The sequence below is a fragment of the Gossypium arboreum genome, chromosome 11 (assembly GCF_025698485.1).
Source record: "Gossypium arboreum isolate Shixiya-1 chromosome 11, ASM2569848v2, whole genome shotgun sequence".
Taxonomy (NCBI): domain Eukaryota; kingdom Viridiplantae; phylum Streptophyta; class Magnoliopsida; order Malvales; family Malvaceae; genus Gossypium; species Gossypium arboreum.
In genome coordinates this window covers 36124531-36146615 of record NC_069080.1, presented here as the reverse complement: position 1 = coordinate 36146615, position 22085 = coordinate 36124531, and the positions used below count along the sequence as shown (strand labels likewise).

At 39.6% G+C, this 22085-nt stretch overlaps 1 non-coding gene across 1 annotated transcript; it reads left to right on the top strand.

Moving 5' to 3' along the window:
- The first annotated feature begins 20971 nt into the window (after positions 1 to 20971).
- LOC128284432 (small nucleolar RNA R71) lies at positions 20972 to 21078 on the top strand. The gene has a single exon (XR_008274859.1). It is a non-coding gene; the product is annotated as a small nucleolar RNA R71 (small nucleolar RNA).
- Positions 21079 to 22085: the final 1007 nt, after the last annotated feature.

Here is a 22085-nt window from a genome sequence, read left to right as displayed (position 1 = left end):
TATTTAATGGAAACCGCTGAAGAATATAACTGAGGTTAGAAGCTTTCTAAGCTTGGCCAGTTATTACAATGGTTTGTTAAAGGATTCTCCACGATTGCTACTCCGATGACGAAGTTGTTACAGAAAGATGTCAAGTTCAAATTGTAACATCTCGAATAAGGGCCTAGTCAGAATAGTAGTTTTGGGACCACAAATTCGATGTTAAAATAATTGTTTCATGATCATTATGAGGTCTAGGATATGAAAACGAGCATGTGTTAAAGTTTCATGAAGAAATTCTATGTGTAAGGTGTCTTATTAGAAATTAGGGACCAAATTGAATAAATTGCAAAACTTGGATTCTAGAAGAAATTTGTATGAAATTGCTTTGGAATGTTAATTAGGGGTCCTTAAAGAGTAATTTTCTAAATTTCTAAGTGTTTGGAAAAAAATAGGCATGCATGGAAAATTTTGGAAGTTTAGTAATGAAGGGCATTTTGGTCATTTGGTTAATTAAAGAATAAAAAGGAAAAAATCAAGCTAAAATCAGCTCATTTTCTTCTCCATGCTGCCAAAATTCCAAGGGTCTCCATAGCTAGGGTTTTCAACATTGTCAAGCTCAATAATAAGTGCTCCCTAGCCCCGTTTTAAACATTCTTCGTATTTTTGAGATCCTCGTAACATGCTCTCTCTATTTCTACCCATATTTCAAGGTAGGGTTCTTGTTCAAAATTTTACCCATGCATGAGATGTTTGTGTTTTGATGATTTATGGAGGGACATGGGAGTTTAAAGGATGGTAAACAACTTTTACTAAGTGGTTCTTCATGGAAATGGCTTAAAGGACTAAATTGTAAAAGTTTTTGAAATGGGTAGGAAAATATAGAATGAAGGGAAAACATGGGCTGCTATGAGTGTGTATAATATTCGGCTAGGCTTGGGTAGCTAAGGAATTACATGCATTTCATTATACGAGCCCTAGGACTAAATTGTAAATATTGTGAAAGGTTAAGGGAAAAATGTGAGTTTTAGACCTAATATGAATAATGTGATGCATTAATAACCTAATTTTATTGATATAGACCCCAAGGAACAAATTTTGGAGGTCGACTATGTAAAACAAAAGGTTCCAGAATAACCGAGACACGAAACCGAAGCAATTACCAGGTAAGTTCGTATAACCCGAAGTAAACTCTTAATATACTTAAACATGCATGTTCTTGAATGTATAAAAATTTAGATATTCATTGCATGATAATTCATGAAATGGGCTTGTGTAAACGAAAGATGTTAAATGTCCCGTTGAAATAAAAAGGGAAAATCCAATGGATAAATTATGGCTTGCATGATACGAGATCCATCAAGTGTTGTAGAAAAGGATTTAGCCCGGACGGGTAATCTGATAATCTCAAAATAGAAAGGATCTAGCCCGAACGGGTGTTCCTCGAGTGATCGAGCCTCCCGAAGAATATGGTGCATTAAGGATTTAGCTCGGACGGGTAATTTGATTGAGGACTAAATTTAGCCAGGACTAGCAATATCCGAGCTTATGAGAGCAATTATCGTTAAAAAGGGATTTAGCTTGGAATGGCAATCCCGACATTGCTTTATGAGTTATTACTACGGGCAATTCAGCCTGGACTTGTAATCCCGCCATAAGATGTAAGGTTTGCGGGAGTGCATACTTGAGATTATCACTTGTATGATTTGATGGTAAACGGTTATCCATTGAGATTTCCTAGAAATTCAACGGGAATTAACATGCTAAAAAAATGGGAATCTTGAATTGATGATCTCATCTAAGACTATTGACATGATGTATTGTTATGAGACTAACTTGATGATTGAGTGTATGTGATAGGGAAACTATTTCATACTTGTTGGAATTATTGCTTAATATGGTTGTATACCAATTAACCGGTAAGTTTACTTTCCAGTTACCCAAACTTACTAGGCATATATATGCTTACCCCATTCTCTTTTCCCTGTCTTACAGAGATCGAGGACTAGTGAAGATTGGAAGATGGTTGGAGAATCAACATACTATCTACTTGTCCCACTTTTGTATATAGATACTTTTATTTTGTTTAATGGCATGTATAGGATTTTTGGTTATTTTGTTACATGTGTCATTTGGCTAGCCATTGTAAGGGCTTAAATGGCATATTTATTCTTTTGTATATGGCCATGAGATATGGCTCATATTGATTTAGGTTGTAAACCTACTAATGATGCATATCTATGTTTAAATGTTTCATGAGATATGATAATGAGGCTTATCAAATGGATGATTGAAATGGGACCTAATAATTTGAGAGTGGACGTAGCGTACAATGGTCTATGGTTATAATATGGCCTAAGTGTAAAAAGGAAAAATGTACTATATTAATCCCTAATACGAAAAGGATAATCTAACATGTACTAAACCGACGAGATGAGGTTAGCATGCAATGAGTTATGTCAAGGTTGTTTAAGAGTATAATTAGGCCATGTTACATACCATTGAAATCCCTAAGTGTGTATGGATGATAGAGGGTGACTAAAAGCTCGGAAAATAGCTCTAAAAAGGTCCACACGTGTAGACACACGAGCATGTGTCTAGGTTGTGTGTAACACATGGTCAACCCCCGTGGGCATGTTGCCCGATCGTGTGTCCCCTGCACTTACAATTTACATGGTGGTAAACACACAGGCAGAGACACGGCCATGTGTCTCAACCGTGTGGAGGACACGGCCTAGCACATGGGCGTGTGCCTTGGCCGTGTGCCTTGAACGATGATATCATAAACAAAATGTTCAGGTTTTTGGACAGGATGACATGGGCGTGTCTATGCCGTGTGAGGGACACAGGCCAGAGACACGAGCATGTGCTTGGTCATGTGAAAACCCTTGTAGGTTCGAAATGGAAAATAAATCCAAATAATTCAACACGAGTGGGACACATTGGAGTGTCTCTAAGCACACAGGCGTGTGCTTTGCCTCTACACGGGCGTGTGAGGCATAACCCTAGTAAATTTACTACAATTTTCTATAGTCCCCGGTTTAGTCCTAGATCGCTTTTATTATATATTTTGAACCTTGTAGGTCCATAACAGGGGCACTATGATGTCATTTAGACGGTTTTAAATTAGAATGAAATTTTATAACCTATATTTTTTGAAGTGTTCAAGTATATGTCTAGTAATGGCTCGTACTTGTCCCGGTCTCAGGTACGGGTAAGGAGTGTTACACGAATGGACAGAAAAGTGCCAACAGAGTTTTGAGAAATTAAAGGCATTGTTGACTGAGGCTCTGGTTTTGGTACAACCTGAGTCAGGTAAAGAATTTGTGATTTATGGTGATGTTTCCTTAAATGGTTTGGGATGTGTACTTATGCAAGAAGGTAAAGTCGTAGCTTACGTTTTGAGACAGTTAAAGCCTCACGAGAAGAGCTATCCGACACATGATTTGGAGTTGGTTGCCATAGTGTTTGCTTTGAAGATTTGGTGACATTATTTTCTTGAGGAAAAATGTCATGTATATACCGATCACAAAATTCTTAAGTACTTAATGACTCAAAAGGATTTGAACTTGCGGCAACGAAGATGGTTGGAACTGTTAAAAGATTATGACCTTGTGATTGATTACCATCCGGGTAAGGGGAATGTGGTCGTCGACGCTTTGAGTAGGAAGCCATTTGCTTTGAGGGCTATAAATACAGGGCTGACTTGTTCCGATGATGATTCAATTCTAGTCGAGTTGAGAGCTAGACCTACTTTTCTTCAACAGATTTGTGATGCTCAAAAAGTTGATAAAGAGTTGCAAGATAAGAGAATTCAATGTGAGTCCAGCAGTAAGCTAAATTTTCTGAGTGACTCCGATGGTTGTTTGAGTTTCATGGTAGGATTTGTGTTCCGAAGGACACTGAGTTGATTCGGAATATTTTACATGAGGCACACAACGGTTGTTTGTCAATTCACCTGAGTAGTACAAAAATGTATAATGACTTGAAGAAAATGTATTAGTGGAATGGGATGAAAAGAGATATCTCAGAATTTGTATTGAAATGCTTAGTTTGTCAACAAGTAAAGGCTGGACACCAAATAACTTCAGGTTTACTTCAGCCCATCATGGTTCTCGAGTGGAAATGGGACCGGATTACTATGGATTTTGTGACAGGTTTGTCTTTAAATTCGAGAAAGAGAGATGCCATATGGCTTATAGTCGATAGACTGACTAAATTAGCTCATTTTGCTCCAGTGTATACCGATTACTCACTTAATAAGTTAGCTGAATTGTACATTGGTGAAATTGTTAGACTTCATGGAGTACTTATATCGATTGTACCAGATAGTGTTCCGAGATTCACTTCACGATCTTAGAAAAAGTTACAGGAAGCTTTAGGTACAAAGCTGAATTTTAGCACTGCTTTTCATCCACAGACTGATGGTCAGTTTGAGCGAGTAATTCAAATCTTGGAAGACATGCTCCGATGTTGTGTATTGGAATTCCAAGGTGGTTGGGAAAAGTACTTACCATTGGTGGAGTTTGCGTACAACAACAATTATCAGTCGAGTTTAAAAATGGCACCTTATGAGGCATTATATGGGCGTAAGTTTCGAACGTTGTTGTATTGGACCGAGCTTAGAGAAAATCAGATTCATGGAGTTGATCTAGTCAAAGAAACGGAAGAGAAAGTGAAGGTAATTCGTGATTGTCTGAAAGCCACTTCGGATAGATAGAAATCCTACGCGGATTTGAAATGAAAAGAAATTGAGTATCAAGTCGATGATAAGGTATTTTTGAAAATGTCTCTATGGAAAAAGGTTTTGAGATTTGGCAAGAAGGGTAAGTTGAGTCCTCGTTTTATAGGACCATATGAGATCATCGAGAGAATAGGAATCGGTTGCCTATCGGTTGGCTTTACCATCAGGGTTGGAAAAGATTCATGATGTATTTCATGTGTCTACGTTGCGCCGATATAGATCAGATCCTTCACATGTGATTTCACTGACAGAAATTGATATTCGATTGGATATGACTTATGAGGAGGAACCGGTTAAGATTTTGGCACAAGAAGTTAAACAATTGAGAAACAAAAGCTGTAACATCTCGAATTAGGTTCTAGTCAGAACAGTGGTTTCAAGACCACAAATCTAAAATAGAAATAATTATTTTATGATTATTTGATGGTCCATGATATGATTGCATGTTTGTGTGAAATTTTCAAGAAGAAATTTCATGACTAAGGTGTCCAATTTGAAGTTAGGGACTAAATTGAATAAGTTGCAAAATTTGTGTTTCTAGAAGCTTTTAGTATTAAATAGCTTTGGATTATTAATTAGAGCTCCTTAAATAGAATTTTCCCAATTTCTAATTTTATGGACAAAAATGGGCATGCATGGATAAAATTTGAAAGTTTAGTGAAAAAGGGCAGTTTGGTCATTTAGTTAATAAATAATAAAAAGGGAAAAATCAAGCAAAATTTTCTCATCTTCTCCATGCCATAGTCAAAATTCTCAAGCTCTGCATAGCTAGGGTTTTTCAACTTTTCAAGCTTGGAAGTAAGTCAATCCCAGCCCTGTTTTTAATGTTCTTTTGCATTTTTGAGATCCTTGAAGAATGATTTAGCCATTTCTACCCTTTATTTGAACTAGGGTTTATGTTCAAAAATTTACCCATGTGTGTCATGCATGTATTTTGATGATTTATGGTGGAATATGAAGGATTGGTGTTAGATGAACATCTTTTTCTAAGTGATTTTTGATGAAAACACCTAAAAGGACTTGTTTGTAAAACTTGTAAAAATAAGTGTTAACAATGTGATTGGATGAAAAATGTGGGATGTTATAAGAGGGAATATAAGTCGGCTAGGCTTGGGTAACAATGAAATTGGACACATTTCATTTTACGAGCTTAGGGACCAAAGTGTAAATATGTGAAAGTTTAGGGGCAAAATCATAATTTTTCCAAGTTATGATTTATGGACTAATTTGAATAATGTGATAATTCAATGAGTGAAATTTGCTATTATAGATCAAGAAAAACAGAGTCCGGGCCTAGACCGGGGAAAGAGCAAGATCTTGGACTAAATCAAACAAATTGTCCATAATTTGTACCAGGGTAAGTTTGCGTGTAATTGATATAGCATTTTATTATACGTTTAACCTTTAATGTTGCATGAATTGTATATTGTCTTCATGAGAATTATTGGTTTTGTCCGACAAAGATTTGAGGAGATGAAAGCCAGTTGAACCTTAAGAATACTTAGGGCATACATATCATGACATTTGGGTTGATGAAATCCCGTATAAGACCATATATGGCATATGGCATCGGCTTCGACATGTGATCCCATGTAAGACCATGTCTGGGACATGGCATTGGCATTGTTTTGTGAAAAAAGAAATGAAAAAAAAAAGTGTTCATTCTCTCATTTTTCTCCTTGCTTGGCCGAATGTACTAAGAAGAAAGGGGGGGAAAGCTTGAGAAAATCAGCCATGGGAGTTTGCTAGACTAAGGTATGTTGATGTTATCCATGAGATTCATGCATGTTTTTAGTTGATAGTTTGAGTTCCACCTAACCCATGGTCTAAACCTTTACCATGAAATGGGGATGATATTCGCCATGGGTGTTGTCTTCTTGGTATCATTGATGTTTGATGTTTGATGTTGTGGTGGTGAGGCATGAAGATGAGTTAAGTTTCGCTAAGGTGGGTTTGTGTGGATGTCATTTGCATGCTAAGTGTCAAGCTTTGTAATGATATATGTGTATGGTGTCTTTGATGTTGTGAATGGAAGTAGAAGAAAAGTAAAAGAAATTTATGTAGAAATATGATGTATGTGGATTCATAGGATGTTACAAATAGATGTGAAGCTATGCTAGAAGAGAAAAGAAATTCGGCCAAGTGTTCATGGGAGGAAAACTATGTGTTTGAAAGAATAAAAATGATGCCATAATTGATAGTATAGGTATTCGCCATTTAATCAAGTGTGTAGGTGATGTTAGATCAATTTTAGCACATTCGGCTATAGATAGGCATGTTGATAATCTCATTTAGACAATTAGACATAAAAGGGTGGTAATGAGGTTGAAAATTGTTGAATGGCTAGTTGGGTAATGAATGAAGCATTCGGCCATATGGGGTAAAAATGGGTCATATGCTCATGAGATAAAATTTTGTGAATTGATGTATTAATGATGATAGTATAGTTGATGTCATGTATATATGTATAAATATTTGGCAAGACGGTTAAACTAGTTAATTTATTGACTAAGCTCAAGAAGCTCGAGGTGGAGAAACAAGCAAAGGCAAAGGAAAGAACATCGAGTAGCCGAGTTGGAACCATTTTGCCCAACACAAGGTAAGTCATTAAGCACATATGTTTGATATTGCTTAAATGATTGTAAAATCTATGCAATTGTATTTAATGGGATGCTATATATATATATATATATAAATGAAATTGTATGTGTATGGAGTGATGACAATTGTTGAATGTAAAAGAAATAGTGAAATGTGTAGAAAGTTTGCTTTCGGCACTAAGTGTGCAGGCAATACGTGTGTACGGTGACGAGATTGGCACTAAGTGTGCATGCTGGAAATATATGGCACTAAGTGTGCATGCTGGAAAAATACTGACCCTTTGGGTGTGCGAGCTCGAAGGGTATGGCACTATGTGTGCGGCTTAAATTATGCGTGGCACTAAGTGTGCGAAATCGAGTATTAAGCACTGTGTGTGCGTACTCTATATATATGGAGGTGTGTCTCCATCGAGTTGAGTATGGACAGCGGATCGGGTAAGTACCTCGAGCTCATGACGAATAGAAAATACGTTCATGCTCGGGGTTGAATTTGGTAAGCCTTAAATCTATGTGATGATTGAAATTGTATGATTGTGGTGGAAATGAGTTAGTGTGTGAAAATGCTTCAAATATCTTGTTGTGTAGAATATGAAATGTGGATGTATGACTTGGTATGAGATTGGACCAAAAGGTCCGAGGAATTATGGTATAGATTCGATATGGATGAGTACCTAACCTCGTTTATTGTCCATGTTGTAGTAACTTTATCAGTGGATTGATGAATGCTTATGACTTACTGAGTTATAAACTCACTCGGTGTTTTCTTGTCACCCATTTTAGGTCTCTCGGACTCGTATTGTTTGCGTGATCGGAACCGTCGTTGAAGTCATCACACCGGCTGAAATATTTTGGTATTGTCTTCGTTGTTGAAGAACATTTGGCATGTATAGGCTATTATATTTTGTTGAACTGTGGGTTGTAAACTTTAAGCCATGTGAAAATGGCCTATGTGGTCGTCGAGTGGGATGCTAGAACCTATAGCCACGAGTCTTAGAAACTTTAATTTTGATAAGGTGGCCATAATTTGTGTCATGTATGATGGATGATTAAGGCCAAGGAAAGATTCATGAAATTGGCATAGTCTACTGCAGTAACTGTTGCGGACAGCAGCAGTGAGGTGAGATTGAAAAATCACTAAAAATAGTAAAAGTAGAATTAAATAGTGAATAAATTATGCAATTGAACCTTGATGAATCTAGTTTAATATGGATGGAACAAAACGACCATATGAGCAGTATACTGAGAGATATTAAAGTTCTCGTGAGACAGGGCCAGAATGGTTTCTGGGTCCCCTTTCGTGACTTTGAAAATTTACTATAAATTATCCAGAAAGAATAAGAAGTCATGCCTTATATGTGCAGATTCCATTTTGAGTCTAGTTTCATTAGAAACAAACGGCACCAGTATTAAATCCCTGTACAGATAGATATTCAAGTTTTAACGCGCGAAGGTCAGTGTAGTCGACTCCTGTAACATTGGTGACTTTAACTAATAAACTGTACCAATTGGCCAGACCAAAATTCTAGAAATAAATCCATGGATAGATATATGAGTCTAAATTCAGGAAAATTTACGGAATCAGTTTCCGAGTTTTGAAACTCGAGATATGATTTTAAGGGACAGTGACGCAGTTAGCTAGCCCGCCTAGAACAGCAATCGATTTTACAAAGAGAGAAATAAGGAAGTAAGCCGGTAACACCACGTGTTCAAATCCGGTGACGGTCACGGGTTTGGGGTGTTACAATTTTATTGGTATCGAGCTATGGTTTAGTCGGTTCTAGGACTACCATAGAGCGTGTGAGTCTAGCTATACATGCCAAATTGTTAGTGCTTAATAATGTGATGACTTCTGACGGTTGAAATTTTTGTTTTGATTAGCGATGGAACCCGGGATAGAGAGACCCTTGGCGGATGACGTTGAAAGTGTAGCGGCTGCTCTGCGCAAGGGACACCGCCTGTTGAGCCTCGGTCATCCGAATAATCAAAATGAAGGGCGAAACAAGCCTTCTTCACCATGATGAATGAGTGGGTCGCAAGATGTGCCGAACTAATCCGGCTGTCCAACCATTCCCGAATTTAAATAATCCACCCCAAGAGCCCATGATGCCATCAGTTACTGATCCTGTGAGGTTGAGTAAACCACCTGTGGACTTGATTAGGAAGCGTGGGGCCGAGGAGTTTAAGGCCATAGTTACCGATGATGCCGAAAGGGCCGAATTCTGGCTTGATAACACCATTAGAGTGTTTGATGAACTGTCATGCACACCCGATGAATGTCTTAAGTGTGCTATATCTTTGTTACGAGACTCAGCCTACTATTGGTGGAGGACCTTGATTTCCATAGTCCCAAAGGAACAAGTTACTTGGGATTTCTTTCAAACGGAATTTCGGAAGAAATATATTAGTCAACGGTTCATCGATCAGAAACGTAAGGAATTTTTGGAGCTCAAGCAAGGCCGTATGACAATATCTGAATACAAACATGAGTTCGTAAGACTTAGTCGGTATGCTCGGAGTGTGTGGCTGATGAGGTTGCTATGTGCAAAAGATTTGAAGAAGGATTGAATGAAGATTTAAAGCTACTAGTGGGTATTTTGGAGATAAAGGAGTTCGTAACACTAGTCGAACGAGCCTGCAAGGCGGAAGAACTTGGAAAGGAGAAGAAGAAGGCTGAATTTGAAGCAAGAGATTATCGTAAAAGATCGGCGAGTAAAGCTCCGTTCTCGACCGTAAAGAAATTCAGGGAGGACACTAGTAAGTCGAGGGCGACTGTGGGAATTTCCATCAGAGCCCGACCATTGACGGACTCCCGAGCTACATCGGTAGCTAGTGTGGGCAATAATCGTCAAGAGCGACCTGAATGCCCCCAATGTGGAAGACGACACCTAGGTGAATGTTGGGGTAAGTCCGTTAACCGGGCCTGTTACGGATGTGGTTCGAAGGACCACTTCATTAGAGATTGCACGGAACTAGATGAGAAGAATAAGATGCAAGGTGCAAGATCTAGTGGGCGACAGACTAGAGGTAGACCCCGAGGATTTCGGGAGGTAGGAGTGGTAATCGAGAGGAGCCACCGATCTGGCTGTTCGATCCGAGACCCGCTCTCTGCTAGAGCATATGCCATCCGCATACGAGAGGAGGCATCCTCCCCGACGTTATCACCGGTACTTTTACTCTCTTTGATACTAGTGTGATTGCATTGATTGACCCCGCTCTACTCATTCATATGTATGTGAAACTTTAGCATCCAAGAAGACTCTACTGTTGAGTCTCTTGAGTTCGTAATTCAGTGTCAAACCCTTTGGGTCAATACGTACTCGTTGATAAAGTGTGCAAGAGATGCCCTTAATAATTCGAGAATCTTTTCCTACCGATCGATACTTCTACCATTTGATGAATTTGATGTTATTCTTGGTATGGATTGGTGATCAGTACATGATGCAATGGTGGATCGCAAAAGGAAAACCATTGATTTGAGGAGTGCAAATAATGAGGTAGTCCGAGTCGAGTCTCTCGATTTAAAAGGAGTGCCGTGATAATATCTTCTATGACCGCGGAGGTATGTGAAAAGGGTGTGAAACATACCTTGCGTATGTGTTTGAAAGTAAAGAGACGGAAAAGAAACTCGAATCGGTACCATGGTTTGTGAGTATTCGGATGTTTTTCGGAGGAGTTCTTGGGATTGCCACCGGTTCGAGAAGTGGAATTCGCATCGGTTGTACCGGTACTACGCCGATCTCAATAGCTCCGTGTCGTATGGCATTAACGGAATTAAAGGAATTGAAGGTTCAATTGCAAGAATTGACGGATAGAGGTTTCGCTCGACCGAAGTTTTTCTCCATGGGGCGCACCAGTATTGTTTGTGAAAAAGAAGGACGGAAGCATGAGGTTGTGCATCGACTATCGTCAACTCAATAAAGTGACGATAAAGAATAAATACCGCTTGCCACGAATTGACGATTTGTTTGATCAATTAAAGGGAGCCTCGGTGTTTTCAAAGATAGATTTGAGGTTGGGGTACTATCGGTTGAGGGTCCGAGAATCGGACATACCCAAAACCGCTTTTAGAACGAGGTACGGTCACTACTGAATTCTTGGTGATGCCGTTTGGGCTCACTAATGCCCTCGCGGTGTTTATGGATTTAATGAATAGAATTTTCAGGCCATACTTGGATCGGTTCGTAGTTGTATTTATCGATGACATTTTGGTCTATTCGAGAGATGAAACCGAACATCTTGAACACCGAGGCTAGTGTTGCAAATCTTACGAGATAAGCAGTTATACGCAAAGTTCAGTAAATGTGAATTTTGGTTGAAAGAGGTTAGCTTTTTGGGGCACGTGGTGTCTGCATTGGGTGTCAGGGTGGACCCGAACAAAATTTCGGCCATAGTCGATTGGAAACCACCAAGGAATGTTACCGAAGTTAGGAGCTTTTTGGGGTTTGCCGGTTATTACCGACGATGTGTAAAAGGTTTCTCAATGATAGCCACGCCAATGACGAAGCTACTCCAAAAGGATGTTAAGTTCGAATGGACGGAGAAATGTCAGAAAAGTTTTGATCAACTGAAAACTTATTTGACTGAAGCCCCAATTCTAGTGCAACCCGAATCGGGCAAAGAGTTTGTCATTTATAGTGACGCATCCCTACTTGGGTTGGGTTGCGTATTGATGCAAGAAGGGCGAGTTGTGACATATGCGTCGAGATAATTAAAGCCACATGAGAAAAATTATCCGACCCATGATCTCGAATTGGCTGCCATCGTATTCGCCTTAAAGATATGGCGACATTACTTATTTGGTGAGAAGTGCCATGTGTATTCGGATCACAAAAGTCTCAAATATTTGATGACCCAAAGAGACTTAAATCTGCGACAAAGGCGATGGCTCGAGTTGTTAAAAGATTATGAGCTCGTCATTGATTATCACCCGGGAAAGGCTAATGTGGTTGCGGATGCCTTAAGCCGGAAATCACTGTTTGCTTTACGAGCGATGAATGTACACTTGTCTATCCTACCCGACAATGTGTTAGTAGTCGAATTAAAGGCCAAACCATTGTTGGCTCATCAAATTTGGGAAGCTCAAAAAGTTGATGAGGAGTTGCTTGCAAAACGGGCTGAGTGTGTTCTGAACAAGGAATCGGAGTTTCAAATTGATGATGATGATTGTTTGAGGTTCGAAGTCGTCTGTGTTCCAAAGAATTGAACTTATTTCGATAATTCGAACGAAGCCCATTGTAGCCGAATGGCAATCCACCCGGGAGTACGAAGATGTACAACGATTTGAAACGTCGGTTTTGGTGGCATGGTATGAAACGAGACATCTCGATTTTGTTTGAGATGTTTAATATGTCAACAAGTGAAAGCGGAACATCAAGTGCCTTGAGATTACTTCACCGATCACGATACCCGAGTGGAAATGGGATCGAGTCACAATGGACTTTGTATCCGGACCGCCATTGTCGACTAGTAAGAAGGATGCGATTTGGGTCGTTGTAGATAGATTGACTAAGTCGGCTCACTTTGTCCCCGCACGTCACGGATTTTTCAATGGACAAACTAGCCGAATTGTACGTTTCTCGAGTTGTGAGACTACACAGGTGCCTATTTCCATCGTGTCGGATAGAGATCCGAGATTTACCTCGCGATTTTGGAAGAAGTTGCAAGAAGCTTTGGGTACCAAGTTGCATTTCAAGACCGCCTTTCACCCCCAAACCGATGGTCAATCCGAACGGATAATTCAAATACTCGAGGATATGTTGAGATGTTGCATCCTTGAGTTTAGTGGTTCATGGGAACAGTATCGCCTTTGATTGAATTCGCTACAACAATAGCTTTCAATCAAGTATTAAGATGGCGCCTTACGAGGCTTTATACGATCGTAAATGCCGCACCCATTATTCGGACTGAACTTAGTGAAGGTAAATTCTTGAGGTTGATTTGGTTAAGGATGCCGAGCAAAAGTTCGAGTAATTCGTGAAAGTTTGAAAGTCGCCGGATCGCCAAAAGTCGTATGCGGATTTGAAAAGAAAAGATATTGAATATCAAGTTGGAGACAAGGTCTTTCTCAAAGTTTCACCTTGGAAGAAGGTGCTTAGATTTGGTCGTAAGGGCAAATTGAGTCCGAGGTTCATCGGGCCATATGAAGTATCCGAACGAGTTGGGCGATCGCATATCGATTAATTTTGCCCCCGAGCTCGAAAAGATTCACAACGTTTTTCATGTCTCGATGCTTGACGATATAGGTCGATCCATCGCACGTAATTGCTCCATCGAGATTGAGATTCACCTAATTTGAGCTATGAAGAGGAACCGGTTCGCATTATGAGGCGTGAAGTAAAAGAATTGCGCAATAGGAAAATCCCGTTAGTGAAGGTGTTGTGGCATAAACACGGAATGGAAGAAGCCACTTGGGAACTTGAAGACTCTATGAAAGAGCGATACCGAGCCTATTTACCGGTAAGATTTTCGGGGACGAAAATTTCTTAAGTGGGGGAGAGTTGTGACATCCCTAAATTGACCCTAGTCGGAAAGTGGTTTCGGGACCACTAAACCGAGTCATAATAATAATTAACCATCATAATTGATGCTCATTATATGCATATATGCATGTGTGAAAATTTCATGTTTGGATTTTGTTAATTGTAAGTGAATTTTTATCAAATAGGACTTATGTGAGAAAATTTAGAAATGTGCTAGGCAAATGTAAGGTGGCCTATTAATACATGTGGGAAAGTGTTGTCCTTGCATGTCAAATTAGCCAAAATGAAGCATGATGGCCGGCCATGCTATGAGTGGAAACATGTTGCCAACATGTTTAGTTAGTGGATTATGTAGGAAGAATAAAGAAATGAAAAAAAAGTGTTCATTCTCTCATTTTTCTCCTTGCTTGGCGAATGTACTAAGAAGAAAGGGGGAAAGCTTGAGAAAATCAGCCATGGGAGTTTGCTAGACTAAGGTATGTTGATGTTATCCATGAGATTCATGCATGTTTTAGTTGATAGTTTGAGTTCCACCTAACCCATGGTCTAAACCTTTACCATGAAATGAGGATGATATTCGCCATGGGTGTTGTCTTCTTGGTATCATTGATGTTTGATGTTTGATGTTGTGGTGGTGAGGCATGAAGATGAGTTAAGTTTCGGCTAAGGTGGGTTTGTGTGGATGTCATTTGCATGCTAAGTGTCAAGCTTTGTAATGATATATGTGTATGGTGTCTTTGATGTTGTGAATGGAAGTAGAAGAAAAGTAAAAGAAATTTATGTAGAAATATGATGTATGTGGATTCATAGGATGTTACAAATAGATGTGAAGCTATGCTAGAAGAGAAAAGAAATTCGGCCAAGTGTTCATGGGAGGAAAACTATGTGTTTGAAAGAATAAAAATGATGCCATAATTGATAGTATAGGTATTCGGCCATTTAATCAAGTGTGTAGGTGATGTTAGATCAATTTTAGCACATTCGGCTATAGATAGGCATGTTGATAATCTCATTTAGACAATTAGACATAAAAGGGTGGTAATGAGGTTGAAAATTGTTGAATGGCTAGTTGGGTAATGAATGAAGCATTCGGCCATATGGGGTAAAAATGGGTCATATGCTCATGAGATAAAATTTTGTGAATTGATGTATTAATGATGATAGTATAGTTGATGTCATGTATATATGTATAAATATTTGGCAAGACGGTTAAACTAGTTAATTTATTGACTAAGCTCAAGAAGCTCGAGGTGGAGAAACAAGCAAAGGCAAAGGAAAGAACATCGAGTAGCCGAGTTGGAACCATTTTGCCCAACACAAGGTAAGTCATTAAGCACATATGTTTGATATTGCTTAAATGATTGTAAAATCTATGCAATTGTATTTAATGGGATGCTATATATATATATATATAAATGAAATTGTATGTGTATGGAGTGATGACAATTGTTGAATGTAAAAGAAATAGTGAAATGTGTAGAAAGTTTGCTTTCGGCACTAAGTGTGCAGGCAATACGTGTGTACGGTGACGAGATTGGCACTAAGTGTGCATGCTGGAAATATATGGCACTAAGTGTGCATGCTGGAAAAATACGGCACTTTGGGTGTGCGAGCTCGAAGGTATGGCACTATGTGTGCGGGCTTAAATTGCGTGGCACTAAGTGTGCGAAATCGAGTATTAAGCACTGTGTGTGCGTACTCTATATATATGGAGGGTGTGTCTCCATCGAGTTGAGTATGGACAGCGGATCGGGTAAGTACCTCGAGCTCATGACGAATAGAAAATACGTTCATGCTCGGGGTTGAATTTGGTAAGCCTTAAATCTATGTGATGATTGAAATTGTATGATTGTGGTGGAAATGAGTTAGTGTGTGAAAATGCTTCAAATATCTTGTTGTGTAGAATATGAAATGTGGATGTATGACTTGGTATGAGATTGGACCAAAAGGTCCGAGGAATTATGGTATAGATTCGATATGGATGAGTACCTAACCTCGTTTATTGTCCATGTTGTAGTAACTTTATCGGTGGATTGATGAATGCTTATGACTTCTTGAGTTATAAACTCACTCGGTGTTTTCTTGTCACCCATTTTAGGTCTCTCGGACTCGTATTGTTTGCGTGATCGGAACCGTCGTTGAAGTCATCACACCGGCTGAAATATTTTGGTATTGTCTTCGTTGTTGAAGAACATTTGGCATGTATAGGCTATTATATTTTGTTGAACTGTGGGTTGTAAACTTTAAGCCATGTGAAAATGGCCTATGTGGTCGTCGAGTGGGATGCTAGAACCTATAGCCACGAGTCTTAGAAACTTTAATTTTGATAAGGTGGCCATAATTTGTGTCATGTATGATGGATGATTAAGGCCAAGGAAAGATTCATGAAATTGGCATAGTCTCTGCAGTAACTGTTGCGGACAGCAGCAGTGAGGTGAGATTGAAAAATCACTAAAAATAGTAGAAGTAGAATTAAATAGTGAATAAATTATGCAATTTAACCTTGATGAATCTAGTTTAATATGGATGGAACGAAACGACCATATGAGCAGTATACTGAGAGATATTAAAGTTCTCGTGAGACAGGGCCAGAACGGTTTCTGGGTCCCCTTTCGTGACTTTGAAAATTTACTATAAATTATCCAGAAAGAATAAGAAGTCATGCCTTATATGTGCAGATTCCATTTTGAGTCTAGTTTCATTAGAAACAAACGGCACCAGTATTAAATCCCTGTACAGATAGATATTCAAGTTTTAACGCGCGAAGGTCAGTGTAGTCGACTCCTGTAACATTGGTGACTTTAACTAATAAACTGTACCAATTGGCCAGACCAAAAATTCTAGAAATAAATCCATGGATAGATATATGAGTCTAAATTCAGGGAAAATTTACGGAATCAGTTTCCGAGTTTTGAAACTCGAGATATGATTTTTAAGGGGACAGTGACGCAGTTAGCTAGCCTGCCTAGAACAGCAATCGATTTTACAAAGAGAGAAATAAGGAAGTAAGCGGTAACACCACGTGTTCAAATCCGGTGGCGGTCACGGGTTTGGGGTGTTACAATTTTATTGGTATCGAGCTATGGTTTAGTCGGTTCTAGGACTACCATAGGCGTGTGAGTCTAGCTATACATGCCAAATTGTTAGTGCTTAATAATGTGATGACTTGACGGTTGAAATTTTTGTTTTGATTAGCGATGGAACCCGGGATAGAGAGACCCTTGGCGGATGACGTTGAAAGTGTAGCGGCTGCTCTGCGCAAGGGACACCGCCTGTTGAGCCTCACCATCCGCGAATAATCAAAATGAAGGGCGAAACAAGCCTTCTTCACCATGATGAATGAGTGGGTCGCAGAAGATGCCGAACTAATCCTATTGTCCAACCATTCCGAATTTAAATAATCCACCCCAAGAGCCCATGATGCCATCGATTCTTGATCCTGTGAGGTTGAGTAAACCACCGTGGACTTGATTAGGAAGCGTGGGGCGAGGAGTTTAAGGCCATAGTTACCGATGATGCCGAAAGGGTAGAATTCGCTTGATAACACCATTAGAGTGTTTGATGAACTGTCATGCACACCGATGAATGTCTTAAGTGTGCTATATCTTTGTTACGAGACTCACCTACTATTGGTGGAGGACCTTGATTTCCATAGTCCCAAAGGAACAAGTTACTTGGGATTTCTTTCAAACGAATTTCGGAAGAAATATATTAGTCAACGGTTCATCGATCGAAACGTAAGGAATTTTTGGAGCTCAAGCAAGGCCGTATGACATGATCTGAATACAAACATGAGTTCGTAAGACTTAGTCGGTATGCTCGGAGTGTGTGGCTGATGAGGTTGCTATGTGCAAAAGATTTGAAGAAGGATTGAATGAAGATTTAAAGCTACTAGTGGGTATTTTGGAGATAAAGGAGTTCGTAACACTAGTCGAACGAGCTCGCAAGGCGGAAGAACTTGGAAAGGAGAAGAAGAAGGCTGAATTTGAAGCAAGAGATTATCGTAAAAGATCGTGAGTAAAGCTCCGTTCTCGACCGTAAAGAAATTCGGGGAGGACACTAGTAAGTCGAGGCGATCGCGGAATTTCCATCGAGCCCGACCATTGACGGACTCGAGCTATATCGGTAGCTAGTGTGGGCAATAATCGTCAAGAGCGACTGAATGCCCCCAATGTGGAAGACGACACCTAGGTGAATGTTAGGGTAAGTCCGTTAATCGGGCTCATTACGGATGTGGTTCAAGGACCACTTCATTAGAGATTGCACGGAACTAGATGAGAAGAATAAGATGCAAGGTGCAAGATCTAGTGGGGCGACAACTAGAGGTAGACCCCGAGGATTTCGGGAGGTAGGGGTGGTAATCGAGAGGAGCCACCGACACTACTGTTCGATCCGAGACCAGCGCTCTGCTAGAGCATATGCCATCCGCGCACGAGAGGAGGCATCCTCCTGACGTTATCACCGGTACTTTTACTCTCTTTGATACTAGTGTGATTGCATTGATTGACCCCTCTACTCATTCATATGTATGTGAAACTTTAGCATCCAAGAAGACTCTACCGTTGAGTCTCTTGAGTTCGTAATTCGAGTGTCAAACCCTTTGGGTCAATACGTATCGTTGATAAAGTGTGCAAGAGATGCCCCTAATAATTCGAGAATCTGTTTTCCGGCGATCGATACTTCTACCATTTGATGAATTTGATGTTATTCTTGGTATGGATTGGCTGACCGTACATGATGCAGTGGTGGACTGCAAAAGGAAAACCATTGATTTGAGGAGTGCAAATAATGAGGTAGTCCGAGTCGAGTCTACTGATTTAAAAGGAGTGCCAGCGATAATATCTTCTATGACCGCTCGGAGGTATGTGAAAAAGGGGTGTGAAACATACCTTGCGTATGTGTTTGAAAGTAAAGAGACGGAAAAGAAACTCGAATCGGTACCAGTGGTTTGTGAGTATTCGATGTTTTTCCGGAGGAGTTCTGGGATTGCCATCGGTTCGAGAAGTGGAATTCGCATCGGTTGTACCGGTACTACTACCGATCTCAATAGCTCCGTGTCGTATGGCATTAACGGAGTTAAAGGAATTGAAGGTTCAATTGCAAGAATTGACGGATAGAGGTTTCGCTCGACCGAGTTTTTCTCCATGGGGCGCACCAGTATTGTTTGTGAGTTTTGAAACTCGAGATATAATTTTGAAACTCGAGATATAATTTTTAAGGGGACAGTGACACAGTTAGCTAGCCTGCCTAGAACAGCAATCAGATTTTACAAAGAGAGAAATAAGGGAAGTAAGCCCGGTAACACCACGTGTTCAAATCTGGTGACGGTCACGGGTTTGGGGTGTTACAGGATTGCTCCGTTAGGTTCAGAAGTGGCAATGCAAGGGCCTGCTGCATCTAGTAGTACATTGTCTCCAACCTTAAGTTGATTTGGTGCGACATTGAGCTCATCATAGCGTGGTTTTGGTTTATCGTGTGTTATTGGTTTATGTATCTGCCATTCATCTAGTTCCTCGATTTGTAGCCTTCGTTCTTCATAGATAGGTCTTTTATTGTTGCTTGAACATGGCTCATGTAGGTTCTTCTAACTTATTTCCTGCAAAGTAGGTTGCACCACATGGTCAGTTTTAGTAGAATGATTTATACGACCACCTTTAATTTTTGATGTGTTACTCGTATTACGAGCTTGAAGATTAATTGTTTCGTCTCCCACAGGACGTGTGAGTTCACCTGTGCCAACATCAATTATTATTTTAGCGGTTGCTAAAAAGGGCCACCCTAAAATTAAAGGAACGTTACTATCCTCCTCTATGTCTAAAACAACGAAATCAACTGGGAATATAAATTTGTCAATTTTAACGAGTACATCTTCAATAATCCCCTAGGAAATCTGATTGTTTTATCGGCTAATTGAATACTCATCTAGTTTTTTTAAGTTCCCAAGACCTACTTGCTTAAACATTTTGTAAGGCATAACATTGATACTAGCCCCTAAATCAGCCAGAGCATTATTAACATCTAGGCTACCAATTAAACAGGGAATCGTAAAACTCCCTAGATCTTTTAATTTGTTGGCGAACTTATTCTGCAGTATGGCTGAGCAAACCACATTCAGCTCCACATGCGATGCCTCATCCAACTTCCGCTTATTTGTTAAAAGCTCTTTTAGGAATTTGACTGCGTTTGGCATCTGCGAAAGAGCTTCAATAAACGGTAAGTTAATATGTAATTTCTTTAATAATTTCAGGAATTTACCGAATTATTCATCTGTGCGGTCTCTCCTTATCGCATTGGGGTAAGGCACATGAGGTTTGTACTCTTTACTTACCAGCTTCTGGTTATTGTGGTCCACCTCCCCTTTACCTTTACTTACCACAGTTTCTTGCCTCGGTTCTGGTTCAGGTGCAACTAACCCTTCCTCATCTTGAATGGTAATTGCATTGAGTTGCTCCCTTGGGTTAGATTCAGTGTTACTCGCCAGGCTACCTTGTGGTCGTTCAGATATCAATTTAGAGAGTTGACCTATCTGAGTTTTGAGCCCTTGGATCGATGCTTGTTAATTCTTAAGTGCTGTCTCAGTATTCTGAAAATGAGTTTCTGACACTGAGATGAATTTTGTTAGCATCTCCTCAAGGTTCGGCTTTTTCTCTTGTTGGTAGGGTGGTTGTTGGAAGCCTGGAGGTGGTGGTCTCTGATTCTCTTGGCCTCCCCATGAGAAATTTAGATGGTTCCTCCAACCCGCATTGTAAGTATTACTATAAGGATTATTTTGAGATCGAGAATTATTACCCACGTAATTTAACTGCTCGTTCTCCATGTTGTGGCCACAGGGTGGGTATTCTGAATTGCTTGATCTACCTCCACTTGCTTCGCACTGCATTACTAGGTGAATCTATGAAGAACCAAGAAAACCATCAATTTTTCTATTCAAAAGTTCTATTTGATTAGAGAGTATGGTGACCGAATCAACGTTAAAAACACCGGCTATTTTCGTTGGTTTTGTCCTCATGACTTGCCACTGATAATTATTCAGTGGCATCTCTTCTATAAATTCATAAGCATCCTCAGGTGTCTTATTATTGATAGTTCCGCCAGCGGCTGCATCAATCATCTGTTGAGTCGAAGGGTTCAGGCCATTGTAAAATGTTTGAACCTGTAGCCAGAGTGGTAACCCATGGTGAGGGCACCTTCTCAAGAGATCCTTGTATCTCTCCCATGTATCGTAGAGTGTTTCTAAATCCATCTGCACAAAAGAGGAGATATCACTACGTAATTTGGCTATTTTAGCCGGCAGAAAATATTTTAATAAAACTTTTCGGTCATTTGTTCCCAAGTAGTGATTGACCCTCGTGGTAACGAGTTCAACCACTGTTTAGCCTTATTCCTCAACGAAAAGGGAAACAAACGAACGCGAATGGCATCATCAGAAACGCCATTGATTTTAAAAGTGTCACAAAACGCTAAGAAATTTGCCAAGTGAGCATTGGGATCCTCATCCTGCAGACCCTCAAACTAAACAAACTGTTGGATTATTTGAATGGTGTTAGGTTTCAGTTCAAAATTATTTGCAGCAACAGCAGGCCTAACTATGCTCGATTCAGTTCCAGTTAAAGAAGGTTTAGCATAATCATACAAAGTACGTGGAGCAGGATTTTGATTAGCAGCAATTGCAGGAGGTAGCGGATTTTCTTGGTTTTCAGCCATCTCCTCAGTTGTGGTTGAAGTATCGTCCTTTTGCTCTTCCTCTGTGTATCGTAAGCTTCGACTTATTTCTCTTTGATTTCTACGAACTGTGTGATCAATCTTACTATCAAACAGTAATGGTCTTGACGGGTTTCTTCTAGTCATACACTATAAAAACCTGCCAGGAATGAATAAAAGAAAAATTAAAAAAGAAAATAAAAATTTAAATTGCAAATAAAGTAGAATGGCTAAAGTAAGAAAAATCGAGTGTTCATAATATCCTAGTTCCCCGACAACGGCGTCAAAAACTTGATACGTGATATTCGCGACAGGTTTTAAAAATTTATAATTAATCGTTCTTGAAACTAACTATTATCATAATGAAGGCAAGTATACCTATCAAACAGTAGTATAGCTTTAGCAAGACCAGATTGTCGAACCCAAAGAAACCAAGAGTTCTAGTAATTACTTCCTTTTTATTATCTAGCCTAAAAATTAAGGGGTTTATTTATCTAAACTAATTATCTAAACTAAGGATGCACAGAGAGAAAATTGGGAAAAAGCTTTTGGGAAAACTTGATTGATTAAGACAATACCCAA